Source organism: Chamaea fasciata, unplaced genomic scaffold (genome assembly GCF_029207755.1).
Source record: "Chamaea fasciata isolate MVZ Bird 193981 ecotype frontalis unplaced genomic scaffold, bChaFas1.0.hap1 SCAF_32, whole genome shotgun sequence".
Classification (NCBI taxonomy): Eukaryota; Metazoa; Chordata; class Aves; order Passeriformes; family Sylviidae; genus Chamaea; species Chamaea fasciata.
The window spans coordinates 2,027,108-2,041,642 of record NW_027094117.1 but is presented as its reverse complement, the minus strand read 5'-3'; the positions used below and the strand labels follow the sequence as shown (position 1 = coordinate 2,041,642).

The window sequence follows — 14,535 nt, the reverse complement described above, 5'->3', positions numbered from 1 at the left end:
CTGTGCTTCTCACTTCTGTGTGGAAATTCTCACATGAATGAATGAACATGCAGTTCAGCTATAAAAATGCTTATTTTGTGGGTGGTTAATTATACATTCAGAGGCTAGAGAGTGTTAAAAAGATGCTGTGAAACAGAACTATAGAATACTCAAGCTAAAGAAAGTGGAGAAAAAAATTGATGGGACGAGACATCCATTGAGAGATCAGAACTCAGTGCAGAAAATGTCAGTGTGCTAAATGATTCAAGCAAATAAGTAATGCTTTAGAATTATTATTTAAAGTTCTGGTGTGTACAAAGCCTTTAAACAATTTTTATGATATATAGATATATTCTGAGTCTATTTTGATAAGTAAACTGAGAAACACTGGGAATAGATGGTAATAGGGGGAAATTAAACTCTTCAATTGTTTATAATGTATACACATAATGCTGTGGCATTCCTCTGAGTCAAATTGTTGAGTTGATTTTCTTCTCATAATAGTATGCAAAATCATATTTAAAATACTGTAGATATGCCTACACCTATTTACTATGATTGCTTTCTAAAGGCAAGAAAAGAATAACAAAGCCATACCAAAAGTAAACCAGAGCTGATTCACTTGTCAGTACTTGTATATGTTTTTTTGTAGTGAGTTTTTAACTGAGATTGAACTTTTGAGAATTATTTTGCCTTCCATAAGTTAAAAAGTTAAATGGTGTAATTTCTCAAAATTAAAAGTGAGCTAGCACAGCACAGGCTAGGTTTCTGAAACTGTGGTGACATGACCAACTGCATATATTTCAGGTGGTAAAAAAAAATTGCTTCTCCACAGTTGTTGATGAGTGTCTCCTTAGTAATGCCAGATAAAAAAATGTTATATGAATTACCCCTAGTGGTGACTTGAGCAGATACATTTTATTTGGCATTGCAGGAGCCTAGAAGAGCAGTGACTTATCTTCTATAAGTTTGAGGGACAGTAATTTCTCAATCCATTTCATCGTGATCACAAGCACCTGTATAAACACACCCTCAAGCAGTTTTTAAATGGTTGGAGAATTTCCCTTCAGAAGTTTAAATGCTATAGGATTTGTCATAGGTAAAGATTCACAAGTAAACTAAGGCTAGAGAAAATGAAATCATGACACCAATAATTTTCAAAAACTAGGGAAGTTAAAGAATATAAAGCTTCTTAAATTCCTAAATAATTTCCCACAATTTCTCTGGTTGTAACATTGTCAGTTCAGTTGTGAAATACATAGCTTTTTTACCCACAGTTCCCAAGTTGACTATAAATCACCCTTATTTGAAGACAATGTCATGCCTTCTCTCCTATGTTATGATCAAGAGAAACAGCTGAACTCCATCTCCTACAGGTTTGGCAAAGCACGCACATTTCTGCTCCTATGCCACGCTCCACCTAATATCCTTAGACCCTGGCATTTGGAGGCCAGTCATCCATACCACTTGCTGATTCACATAGACACTACTACTATATATTTTAAGTTCTAGAATATCTTACAAAAATCACTATGTTGTTTTGTTTTTATCTCAGACTAAGACTTCTAGTGGTGTTTCTATGAATTACATCAATCTCTGTGGAAATACTAGTGATGCAAAAAATATAGGGTGGTTTTTCTGCAGTAGATCCAATAATAGTTGCTGTCATGTGGGGGTGCATTTTTGATTTAATGATTATTCACAAGTTAATGTCATATTGTCAAATGGTTTGTTCCTTGTACCCCTTTCTGTTATTTGCCTTTGGTTTCTCCCTGCCCTCTCTCCAGATACAGTTCTATGATTAATTGTTCCTTAGTGACAGTTATATGTCAATCATATGTTATATAACTCCCTGGTCCTGTCCATTACTTGGGGGCCCCTCCCTGCACCTAGAAGATTCCAGGAGAGGTGTTGAGTGATTGGACAGGATCAATGCTGCCCCCTCCCACTTCGTACTGATGGGTTGTTGTACATGTCTGTTATGTTGTGAGCCACTCCCCTGTTGCACCCTATTGGTCCCTGGTTGAACCCTCCCCTGTGTTACGCCCCCTTTAAAAGCTGCTCCCGTGGGACAGTTTTGGTCTCTCCTGAGGCAGACATCCCAAGGTGAGGGCTCCACGCTGGATCCCAATGAACTTGCGTTAAGTGAACCTCTCGAGAGTCCCTCCTTTCTCCTCCTTGCCATCGTCTTGCTAATGCTCCTGACCACCCCAGTCCCACCAGATTGCAGCGGTGCCAGGGCTGGCCCGAGCTTGATAACGCAGGCACCGCCGCACTGTCATTTTTTTGTGACTCAGAATCTTCTTAGAACGGATTTGCTTTCATGTTATTTTCAAAAAATATTCTGGCTGATCTTTTATTCAATGTTTATTTTTTAATCGGAATTGAAAACTTCCCAATAAATGTTGACAAATCACAGTAATAGAGACACTGATGGTTTGCAAAATAGGCTCTATAAAAAGGGAACTGCTAGAATTTTACAAATACACATGTAGTAGTAAATTATATTAGTCTTAATTAAATTAAATAGTGCCAATGTGACTGGCATAATATGGTCAATACTGATAAGGCATTGGTCTTAGAATGGTTTTTGGTTGTACAAACCAGTACCTTTCGACCTCATTCAGAAGTTAGCATAATTTGGGGAACATACTCAGTAGGCACTTTGAATACAGCCAGCATTTTGGAGGAAAGGAGCATTTAGCCATATGGAGGTAAGTGATGCCATGCCATTTGGCCTGGGTCCAGAGGCTGAACAGAGCAGAGAACAGGCACAGGGAGATTCTGTTTACTGTTCTAGACATGACCTTATGATGCTTCTATTTCAGCTTAAAGGTTCTTTTGAAGGTAAAAAATTATGATTTTGGGGGAATTTTGCCATTGAAAACCTTGTATGAGATATTTTTTAATGTCCCTCTGTGAACAGATTGTTTTAAAAGAAACTTGGGGGGGGAGGTTGTTTAATAAATCTGACCAATAATTTTCTTTGTTGTTTTATTTTATAGGAAAATATACACACACTAATAGGAGAAGCACTTCCCTATTTTCCCCATCTCTGATGGTATGTAAGACCCCTGCTCTCCCAGAGGTATATTCTCTCACTTGAGTTATTATATAGCACCAAACTTTTAGTACCTTATACTTCCAGTATTTTCTAGTCTCAGTAGACAGATTCCCAGATTCTGTAAAATTGTATATTTCCAGATTAAGAAGTTACCAGCTTTTTGTCCATGATAATAAACTTTCTAGTTGCAATCGAGATATTTGTTGATTGTATCAAGTGCCTTGTCGTCACATGAATTAGAATAGTTTAAAATTTTATATTGCATGGTTACAGATTTTTTTTCTGTTGTTTTCACGAAATGGTGGATGTTTGGACAACTTCTGTCTTCATGCTCTTTCTGGGAATCCTAACAAGAAAATGCACATGTAGTTATGCTCTTAGAAATCTCTGACTGCCATTTTAATTTTCAAGCAACTGTTAATGACAAGGAAATCTTTATTTACAATCCGTTTCATTCTTTCACATTTCATATCACAATCAGATAATGCATTAAGAAGAAGCGAAGAAGAAGTTCCAGTATTTTTTGCAGAAATATATTACTTCCTTAAAAGAATTCTTCAGCACTGAAGATAAGGCAATAAAACAAGCTCTTGTCTGCTTCTCTTATCCTTCCTTTTGAAAGGGAAATATGGGGCTTTGTCTATGATTATGTGTATAAATGGTCTTTTGATTGTTTACATTCAGTGTCTGACCAAATTAGAAAATCAAATATTTGAGAATTTTTTTTTAACTGCTTATTCACACTTTCATTTGAACTGAGGGTCCCAAAGTGTATACTGTTGAGATTTTCCCTTGAAAAAAATGCTTTGTGATTCAGATTAGAGTATTGTAATTTTTGAACAACCTGATAGTTTTCCATCCAAATGTCATCATACTTAGAGTAACAACTGTTAACATAACAATTTAAGATCAAAAATTGTTTGAAATTTTCTGGCTTTAAGTACATAGTACAAAAGTAGAAAGGTTTGACTCTATGTTATGGACACTATCAAATTATTTTTTACATTAGTATGTATTTGAAGTTTCACATAATTATAATTCTCTCTGTTTGCAGAATTGTTTTCATGCTGTGTTTTCTCTGATTTTACCTGACAAACTATGCCATATTTTTAATCCCTTGCTCACAGGTTTTTTTAGAGGTAGAATTTTGTGAGGACTTAAAGAATGCAGTTGCATTTCTCAAAACACTGTTAAAGAAAAAAGTTCCCATAAGATAAGCCACCACATCAGGAATTTGAGATAAGCACAGGTGGCAAAACAGGAAGGCCTTAATTCCATGTCTAACAAAGGTGAAGACTCACAGTTAGCACACCATAGTGTGCAGACTGTGGGGACTTGAGATAAGACTTATCCAGATGAAAAAATTTATATGGTCACAAACTGTGGGAAAGGATACACATACATGCCAGTCCAGGTTGTGGGAATGGCATCTCTGCCCTGGGGTTACCTGGGACTTGGACTGTTCAAAAGTGTTTTTGTAGACAAGAATGACTCTGGGACCCTACCTGTGGTGAAGAAGGACCGGCAGGATGCCACAAAAATCTATGTGGTGGTGATATCTTTCTACTTAATCTCTCTCTCATTCTGTTTCTCTTCTCCCCTTCTCCCCTCAACTTTCTCCTCAAAGTATAACTGCCAGATATTTTTCTGCTTTTAATGGAAAGTCTATTTCTTTTTTTCCAATTTATTCCAGTATGTAGCAGCTCCATGAGGTTACATATAAATAAAATTTAGGATGTAAAATCGAGGCATTGCTTTGTAGCTGCAAGTGTATAAATAAGGATGGAAATATTTTTCATAATTTTGTTATATCCTGAGCTTGGCAGTTCGATGGCTACAGCATATAACTAATAAGAAGGCATAATTAACAAAAAGGGTCAGTAATTAGGATACTGTGATGGTCAGAACATGTGTTACCTGTCCAGTAGAAGTTACATGGGCATTACAAAGCACTGCCACCTGGAAAATCAAAAAAGAGAAAGCTCATTATTTCTGGTAATCTAAAGAAAGAGACTGAAGAAAATACCAAGTAAGAGAATCATTATTGTAAACTTTTGGGCAATTTTCTTATTTGCCCCAAAATATTCATATGTGCAGTTTTGCTATCAGGATGTAGTTTTTAAGTGAAGACAACAGCAATCTTTCCTACTATTTTAAGCAAAAATGCATTACTGTCAGCAAACATTCAGTTTGCAGTTGTTTTGGAAGACAAACAACTGCAGTTTCTCAAGTCTCTTTGAATTTTAATGTGGTCTCCAAAGCCTATTCCAGTCTAAAGTGATCTGCAAATTGAATAATGTACTCTATTTTCTGTTATAAAACGATAAGTTTATTAAACAGTAGTTAAGGAAAGACAAATACGTATGTAAACATCCACAACATTTTTTCTTGTGCTACTTTGTGCAATGAATAGCAGCCGAGTACCATTTTCCAACCATTTATATTCTTACCTTGCAGCAGATTTTTCTTCACTGTAATTTTCTAGGTCATTTAAGAAAATAGTACCAGGCACTATCTGAAATACCTTGATATTTCAAACATACTAATGAGGTGAGGTATCTGGTTGGATGCTATTTTTTAGGGCATAATGTACTGTTAAACAATAAACATCTTTTGATATTCCATATTTTTGTACTAACATATTCTTCCACAATGGGACCCAGTTTGCCAGGGCAATTTTCCTCCATTAAAAAAAAAAAAAAAAAAAAAAGTTTTTGCTCTTTTCTAATATTTTGGAAGATCATTTATTCTCTTTCCTCACTCACTTTTTTAAGTCCCCTGCAGGAAAGTTCATCAACAATAAAATTTCATCTGAGCTATATCTAAAAAACTTTTTCCTTATTTTGTCTTAGTGTGATGTCTATTAATCCCTAACCTCCTTAATGAAAGCTGAAGCAGAATTGTAAACACTTCATCCTTCCCAGCATCAGTGTTTGGTGCCCCTTAAGTAATGACTCAGCTCTTTCTTGCTTACCCTTTTGCTTCCAATACACTGACAGTATGTATTCCCTCCCTTGCCATGGCTATCTCGGCTGCTGTTAACTTGCTGAAGACAGGGAAAGGATCACAAGCCCAGTGACCAAATGGAGAAAGGCTGCTGAAACTTGGCCGTTTTAATGACAGATTAGTCTTGAAGATGACTAGTGACAGATTTGCCAAAAGGAGCCAGAAGTAATTTAGCAGTTAAGCATTGCAGACAATCAGAAGAGAAAATCTTTCCCTTGTTGTCTAAATTGGAGAGAAAAGGATTTGACGGGTGGACTGTTAGGTGAATGAGGAGTCAGTTGGAAAGTTGCATCTAGACAGAAGTGGTCAATGACTCAGAGTCCCTGTGGACATCTGAGATGAGTGGTGGCCCTCAAGGGTCCATACTGGGACCAGTGTTACGTAGTACGTTCATCAATGACGTAGGCAGTGAGATCAGGTTCACCCTCAGCAAATTTGCAGGTGACACTAAGCTGGATGATGATGTTGACACATCTGAAGGAGGGGATGCATCCAGAGGAAGCAGGACAAGTTTGAGGAGTGGGCCCATGAAAATGTCATTAGGTTCATTAAGATCAAATGGAAGGTGCTGCAACTGGGTTGGGTCAATCCCCAGTTTCAATGCAGGCTGGGGGTGAGCTGATGGAGAGCAGCCCTGCTGAGAAGGACTTGGGGGTGGTAGTGGGGGATGAGAGATGAAAAATGAACCAACATCGTACACTTAGACCACAAAGCTATAGATATCCTGGGCTGCATCAAAGGCAAGTCAAGAGAGGTGATTCTGCCTTCTACCCCTCTCTGGTGAGACCCCACCAGGAGTGCTGCACCCAGCTCTGCGGTCCCCAGTACAGGAAAGACTTTGACCCCTTGGAGCAAATCCAGAGGAGAGCCACCATGATTCAAGAGGAGAGCCAAGATGATTAGAGGGATGGAGCATCTCTCCTACAAGGAAGGGCTGGGAGAACTTAGTTTGTTCAGCTTGGAAAAGAGAAGAATTCGGAGTGACCTAATTGTGGTCTTCCAGTACCAGAACTGAGGCTACAACAAAGATGGAGAAAGACTTTTTGCAAGAGCATGTAGTGACAAGACAAGGAGGCAATGGGTTGAAACTGAAATAGGAAATGTTTAATTATGTATTCAGATTTTTTTTTTTTCCTGAGAGGGTGGTGAAGCACTAGAACAGATTGGCTGAAGATGTTGTGAATGTTCTATTCTTGGATGTGTGGCTGGAGTTCTGAGCGACCTGGTGTAATAAAATGTTCCCCACCCATGGCAGGGGGATTGGAAAAAGATCATCATCCATTCCAATCAAAACCATTCTATCGTTCTATGTGGATTTCAGGTTCAATAGTTATCTGAAATTTGCCTTCCGATTATTAATATTGGTATACTTTATAATTTTTAAAGAATAATTAATCTTAAAAATTGACATAAATTTCTCAATAATAAATATGCTTCTTTTTATTCGTGAATATTTATCTTTGTACCTTTAATGATAGCTGCTCACTGATATCTGACTCACAAAGCACCTAACATTTAATCATAAATTAAATCTCTTTGTTAAGTAGATTGTATGCTATTCTCAAATAAACTGGCTTTTATACCACTTGATATGTATTTAGTAAAATGTGTATCAAAATCAAATTTGAATTTTAGATATATTTTAAACTTTGTTGAACACCACTTATCTCTTGGCAATAGAAAAATGCTTTCCTTTTAATTCAAAATTTTTGTGAAATGCTGTCCTGATTAAATTTAAATTAGTATTCATTAACATTTGGCAGTAAACAATTCTTGGAAAATATCCCAGTATGGCATTTTTATTAACCTAAATTGTATGGGAAGTAATAATATGCTGTATTTGCCTCACATTTTCCATCTCAATGCAGTTGATAAGCAAAGCACTGAAGATACAGAAAAGAAATTTTGTAAGCCTTAATACTGCAGCTGCATTAGGTGTGCAGATCCAGCAAGTTTTAAGGTTAAATTACCATCTTAGTTACTTCTAGACTATATATAAAGGTGTCATATGGTTGAAAATATAAAGAATCCTGATGACCAGGAAGACAATAGAAGTATAAAATAACAGCTAAGGAAAGGATTTAACTACAAGTGTTGTCTACAGGATTTGAGGTATATCTGGATGGATATGAGTTAGGCATCTTCACAAAAGAATTTCAGAGCTGAAAGCCCTACTCTAAGTTTCTGACCAACTTACAGTAGACTTAATAGTGCAACTTTCTTTTTTAAACGGAGTCATAAAGGGCCTAGGATATTTCTTTTGGTAAGAATACAAATGCAAAACACAAAATTTGATGGCATATGCTGAAAGAAATGAAAAGTTGTTATTTACATTTCAGTCCATGTCTTTTTTGATTGATTTCTGGGGTTTCCCACATAATTTTTTTTCCAGAAATGTAAACTAGAGTGTTGCACAAGTCACTTCTGCAAGGAGAAGAACTTGCAGAATTAATTTGTGAAGCATTGCCTGCATCTGAGTTCCAAAGTCACTGCCGCCATTCCTGCTTACATCCATGTCTCCATCAGCTGAGTGTAGAGTGCTGTTGAGGCTGTAACTTCCACGGTGTTTTGACAACAGAAGGAACGTTTTCAAAGATACATCTGAAAACTGTCTCTGAATGTCAGAGTTGCTGAAATATGACAATTTTAATGAATATGACTCATACTGACTTGGAAAAAGAAACCCATAATGGACAGCTAAGTGAGGGCTTTACTTAAAACTGAAACCATTCCAGATTATACAGGGTTTTCTTTTCTAAATCTGCCTGCATACAAACTCTTCCTTCTTCATCTCTTAAAATAATTAAATAGCATCCTATAATTTGGTCACATAGTAACCCTTTTTTCATCTTGGCTGTACTGTGTGAAATTTGAAATGCTTCACAGTTTGATAAGCTTGCTTTTTTATTGAATCCACTAAACTGCTATAGAACAAAATCCTTATTGGATTTCATAATGTTACAAATGAAGGATTAATCTATAGAAGGTGAGATGGGAGCCTTCATTTCTCTAGATCCATATTTATTTTCTTCTAATCAAGAAAAGAAACTATCATTACTGGGGTAGACTTCTGCTGCTTCCATCTGAAAGTTTATGTTTTTCCTGCTCAGAGTTCATCATGTGTTGCTCCTTATGTGGAGCAAGATGTATAAATCTAAGATAAATGAAGTGAAAATATTTTAGTTTAATAAAAAATTACAGAAAAATCATTTTGCACAAGAAGTATAAGATACAGAGATGGATGGGCGGAGGGACTGCACAATTAGGTTCTGTTGAAATTTACTTGATAATAAAAGTAATACATATTTAGTCTTCTTGAAGCAATGGATTCTCTAACATGTAGCACTTGATTCTCAGCTCAGTAAATTACATTTTTTGTAGTTTATTCTGTATTTTGTTCATAGTAGGCGGTGAATATTTAAAGTTCTTCATTTGATCATAGAGCCTCCATGAAAAAAAGCAAACTGAATAAGGAATTTAACAAATACTTCTGAAAAAAAAAATTCTCTCTTCTCCCTAGTGCGTTTCATGTACTTAAGCTTATAGCTTTCTTGCTGACACCATTTAGGAGAGTTGCAGTCCAGCAATGTTGTATATGTGTATGCATGCGATACCAAATATTAAGGTGAGTAGGAACCATTTAATCACAATAAATTCAAGATACTAATTCAAGTTCTTCCTCAGGCACAGGAAACCAAGCTTCCCATATCTCAGGCAAAACTTTCCTAGTAGTTTAATCTATCCCATGTGTGTGCATAGTCTTCATTGTCTACCTTTTGCTTTTTTCCCCATCTCCATCTTTTTGTGAGTCTTGTAAGTCAAAAAAAAAGCATTCTGGTACTACTGAAAGTAAAAACTGTTACTTGTGCTTGGACAAATCCTAAACCATGAATACCAGCAATTAAAAAAAAATAATTCAGAAAACTATTGCTTTGACCTCTCCAAATTAATAAATGTTGACATTTTATTTCCATTGGATCCATTTTTCTTATTGCAAGTACAGCCGCAGCTGAAAAATCCAAAATATGAATTGCATGAATTGCGTGGAAATGTTTATGTCAAATTTTTGTTCTTGTTAGAAGCGGCAGGCATACGTGGGTGCTGTCGGGAACAAGACGTCACCTGGAGACACTCTGTTCTCCAGGTGTGCTCCTCTAAGGTGTCTTTCCTGCAGGGATGACTCCTGTGTTATGCTCAGAGGAACAAGTTTTGTCTACACTCCTGATTTAGGCTACAGTCATCAAGTGTAGGACTGCCCAGAAGGTGCACCCAGGCAGCACCAATTTCAACATTAACACACCTTATTACTGCTTTTCCTGTGTCTTGGCTCCCTTTTTGCCGCTGCCTGTCTGTGCCCCAGCCTTCTCCTAACTGACCTCAATTACTTCTTCCCTATTGATCCCTGTTTTGCTGCATCCTTAAATGATCCTTACAAAGTTTGAACAGGGAAAAACAGTTAGTTACAAAGTTGTGGCTGAGAATTTTGCAGTCCATTGTATTTATGTTTTCTGTATGAAGATTTGTCATCAAGTTCGAGAATGAAAGATTTTAGCTAATTAAAAAATAGTTTACATTTGTGAGCACTGCAAGCACAATAAAATATTTCATTATGTTAAAATGTTATTAAGAGCAAACTGTGATTTAAGAAGTTAATTTAAAAATGCACTCAAAGTCAATTCTGCTTTCAGAGGTATTGATTATTCCTTCAGTGCTCTTCATTTTAGCCATAAAGAAAATTACCACCAATTGCTGGAGTTTTACTTTGAAAACTTAAAATTATTATCTCTATTTTAGCTATGTATTGCATTGCAATATTTATTTATGGAAGAAAATGTAGCTGAAGCATACCTATTAGTTATTATAATTTTGTACACTAAACTTCAAAAGATATTTGGATATTTTACGAGTGTGAAAATAGCCCGTCAGTGGGTCTGGTTTTCTGTACACATATTGTCTGGAACTTGGCCCTTCTCTGAATGTTTCTCACAATTAAAGTCTTTTTGGCGTTGCTGCTAACAAACAGCAAATGCAAAGTTTATAATCTCTAGTTCCCCTGCCCTGTACAGTGTTCAGGTCCTTTTCCAAATGTAGTTTAGGTTCTAAGGCAGATTTTAAATTATGGTTCTGTGAGCAGAAGACAGAAATTGGTAAGAACATAGAATAGAGTAAGTATAAGGTCATGCAAGATGCAAATGAGCACTGGACTGCACACACAAAAAAAATCTATTGTGCTCAGATTTCACATGTGGTTTTGAAAGTTAAATCTGTGCTTTGCATATTATGGTCAATGGTAAGATTTGGCACCATCAGTTGCCTTACCATTCAAAGTGACATGACAGATATAACACAGTCCCTGTGTCCTCCTCCTTCTCTCCTTCAAATTACAGATGTTTAAGGTACCTAACAACACGTCTTCTACTGACAATATTTTTTTTAATATTTGACATATTTCATTTACTAGTTCCTATTTATTAGGAATTTTTTTCACATTTCACTGTTTTATATATTTTTTTGCTATAGTGTATTAAAACCCTGTAGAAGTCTCTGATTTGCCTGTGCATTATGTTTGTGTTTACACAACATAAATTCTTAAATGATTCTTAACCAAGTGTATTATATGGACAGAAAGAAATATGATATCTGAGTCTCAGACTGAGCACTTGAAAGTTGGATGGCACCACAGCCGCTAAGTTGTCTTGTCAGTACTTCTTTACTTGTAACTTTGGATTTATATAGATGCTAGAAAGAATAACTGGTCAAAAACCTCGACTTTAATGAAGTTAGTGTCCAACAGAAATTACTGAAGCACAGACTAACCTCATTAGACTTCCATCTCATATTATTCCTCCTCAATAGAAAGATACCTGTGCAGATAGAAGTCTAACTTGATAATGTTTCCTGCAGAGCATCATGTATGGAATAGTTTTGGCCAAGTGCAATTCAGAAGTAAAAGTCCTCTATGACTGAAAAGTGATGCTAGATAAATGGGCGTGTAAATGATGAGATGAAGAATGGTTAAGAAGAGAAATTAAAACCAAAACAAAAAATAAGCAAATAAACCCTCCTCCTGCACTTGATTTTGCAATTGCTACGTTCCTTCTGTTGTTCTAAATTTTTTTTTTTTTGATCTTCATGCACTTTTTGGGAATAGTATTTTGGCAATATGATGGAAGAAACTGGAATGAATGAAGGTGGCAGAAGACATGACATAAGAAACTTTTTCATGAAGCATATGTCTTCTGTGAGAGTTGGGCATGTGTTCACTGATAAAGATTTATAGAACCTTTCTTCCTCCTATTTTAATTTAATTTGAAATGTATGGTTGAATTTACATTTTAAAAAAAAATCTATGCACAAGGTTTTAGAGGTGTTTTTCAGGATTTCATTTTCATTGAAAACAGAGCATAATGGTTTGCAGTGTGTTAGCCTGGCATTTAATAAGATAACCCGGAATCATAAAGAGACACCAAATTATGCTTTTTTGAATTCTTTCCACTGCCCAAATATTTACTCTGTTTGTACAGAAATTTGAGTTAATAACACAATATATAATAAAAATAATATATTTTTCTGTCATACAAACATCTCTCATTATGATCCTCAAATATAATTTATCTAGAGCTATATAGTCCAGAAAACTCAGGACTGCCTTCTGAGTTCTCTAAGAGCTCAAATCCCTTTTCTTGCTCGCATCTAGATAAGTCATATTTGTTAGGTCTCTCTTTTTGCTTTCACCAGACCGCTTGGGCAGATAAGGAATTATTTTTGCTTGATTGTTTGCTTTGATTTTATTTTTGGTTGTTTGCTTACTTTTCCAGAAGCAATTACAACTGTGTACTCCAAAATATGTCAATCCAATTTCATGACAAAAACTAGTTCAATTATGTTAAAAGCAAAATCTTTTCTTTTGTAGTTCCAAAATTGTTTCATGTAATTACCCTCCATATACTTTGTTTATGAATTGCTCATTTGGAAACACTAAAAAATATTTACAAAATATTGCTATAACAAACATGTTTCCAGTATGATTAACATGCTCCATTAATAGAAAGAAACAGTGTAAGTATTGTGTGAAATTAATTTGAGTTTAAATATGGAAAGGAATTTAGGCACTGCGGCATATTATTGTGGTTCCTCATTTTTAAGTCTATTTTTCAGATATGTTCATTGTAGACTGAAATCCCAGTCATTTTTGGTGGACTATTAGCTTCCTGAATGAATTGATATATTTGAGACTAACTAGAGTGTTGAATGATGAGCCAACAGTTAGCCAGTATGAGAAGTATGGGTTCAGTGTCATTACTCTTCAGACAATACCAGTCCCCAGGGAGGCTGTTTTCTCCATGCATGGTTAACAGTCCTTCTTCTAAAGATACAGAGCACAGTAAGAAGAGTTTTGTTTCCCTTTCAGTAGAAATTTATTAGGATATAGTAGGTGTAGATTCAGTTTTAAACATGCTTTTTTCTGGTGGGTTTAGTTTTATTTGGGTTGGTTGGTTTGTTTGTTTGTCATATCCCCTGTCCTCCAGTCAATAGATTATTGTGGAATAAAGATTGAAAATTTGAAAAGAAAGATTTTAAATATTTCTTTGTCTTGATAAAAAGAGAAAAACGTGCATAATCTACTGAATGATCTTATCTATCCACATATCAATTAATTCTGTCCTTCATAGCACCTTAATTTGTTTGGTATAAGAGTTACAAAGATATAGTTCTCTGCCTGCACATGAAAATGTATATAATGAGACAGGTTTACTCTGCAATCCAGATATCAGTGTAGTTTTAGACAAAATATCTTGTGGTTTTGCTAAAAATTCATGGGATTCTTTATGTGAGATGTTTTGTTCTTGTTTATTTATGCATGTGCCATAGCTTCTCCCACAATCCTTTTGATTTCAGATAAATCCTTTGCAGAGCCCTTTCCAGAAAGGATTCTGTGGGAACTGACCCCTTATGTCAATTGAATGGATTTAGGTACACAAAATTAAGTAATTTGAAAATAGTTACCATTTATTAAGCAGATTAGAAATTGTAACTTTTGAATTGAAAGCTTTATGTAATATAATTGTGGCCCATATTTTTACATTAACTGAGAACAAGAAAAACATGTAGAACATTCCTCAAACTTTAAAATTCTGTTTAAGTTCTTCTTGGATGCAATATGTTCAGTATTTCACCTATAATTAGTCTCCCTTTTTACATCCAGATCTCCAAGAACTTACTAGAAATTGTTCTTGCAGGTGTTAGTTTTCTACTTGAACCAGTTAACCCATTTTAGGTCAAATGATTTTTTTCTTAATGAAGGAATTGGAGTGTCTACTTGACCTATTGTTGAGTTCAAAATAGGCTGATAGTTTATTTAGCTGTGTCTACATAGTAATACCAAAGACATTCTGGGGCAAAATGTCTTTTATCTGGTGCCTCTAAAACGCAAGATGAGCACTTACAAGGTGTGTACATGACCCTGAGAGATTTAAGGTTCCTGA

At 35.6% G+C, this 14,535-nt stretch overlaps 1 long non-coding RNA gene and 1 pseudogene across 2 annotated transcripts; both read left to right on the top strand.

Moving 5' to 3' along the window:
* Positions 1 to 14,535, top strand: part of LOC136303316 (zinc finger protein 850-like) — a 159,020-nt pseudogene that overhangs the window by 55,581 nt on the left and 88,904 nt on the right.
* On the top strand, positions 2,079 to 6,301 carry LOC136303378 (uncharacterized). Of its 2 annotated transcripts, none has more exons than XR_010724212.1 (3): positions 2,079 to 2,693; positions 2,985 to 3,040; positions 3,525 to 6,301. It is a non-coding gene; the product is annotated as an uncharacterized lncRNA (long non-coding RNA). The 2 variants fall into 2 exon arrangements; XR_010724213.1 differs by having other exon boundaries at positions 2,985 to 3,067.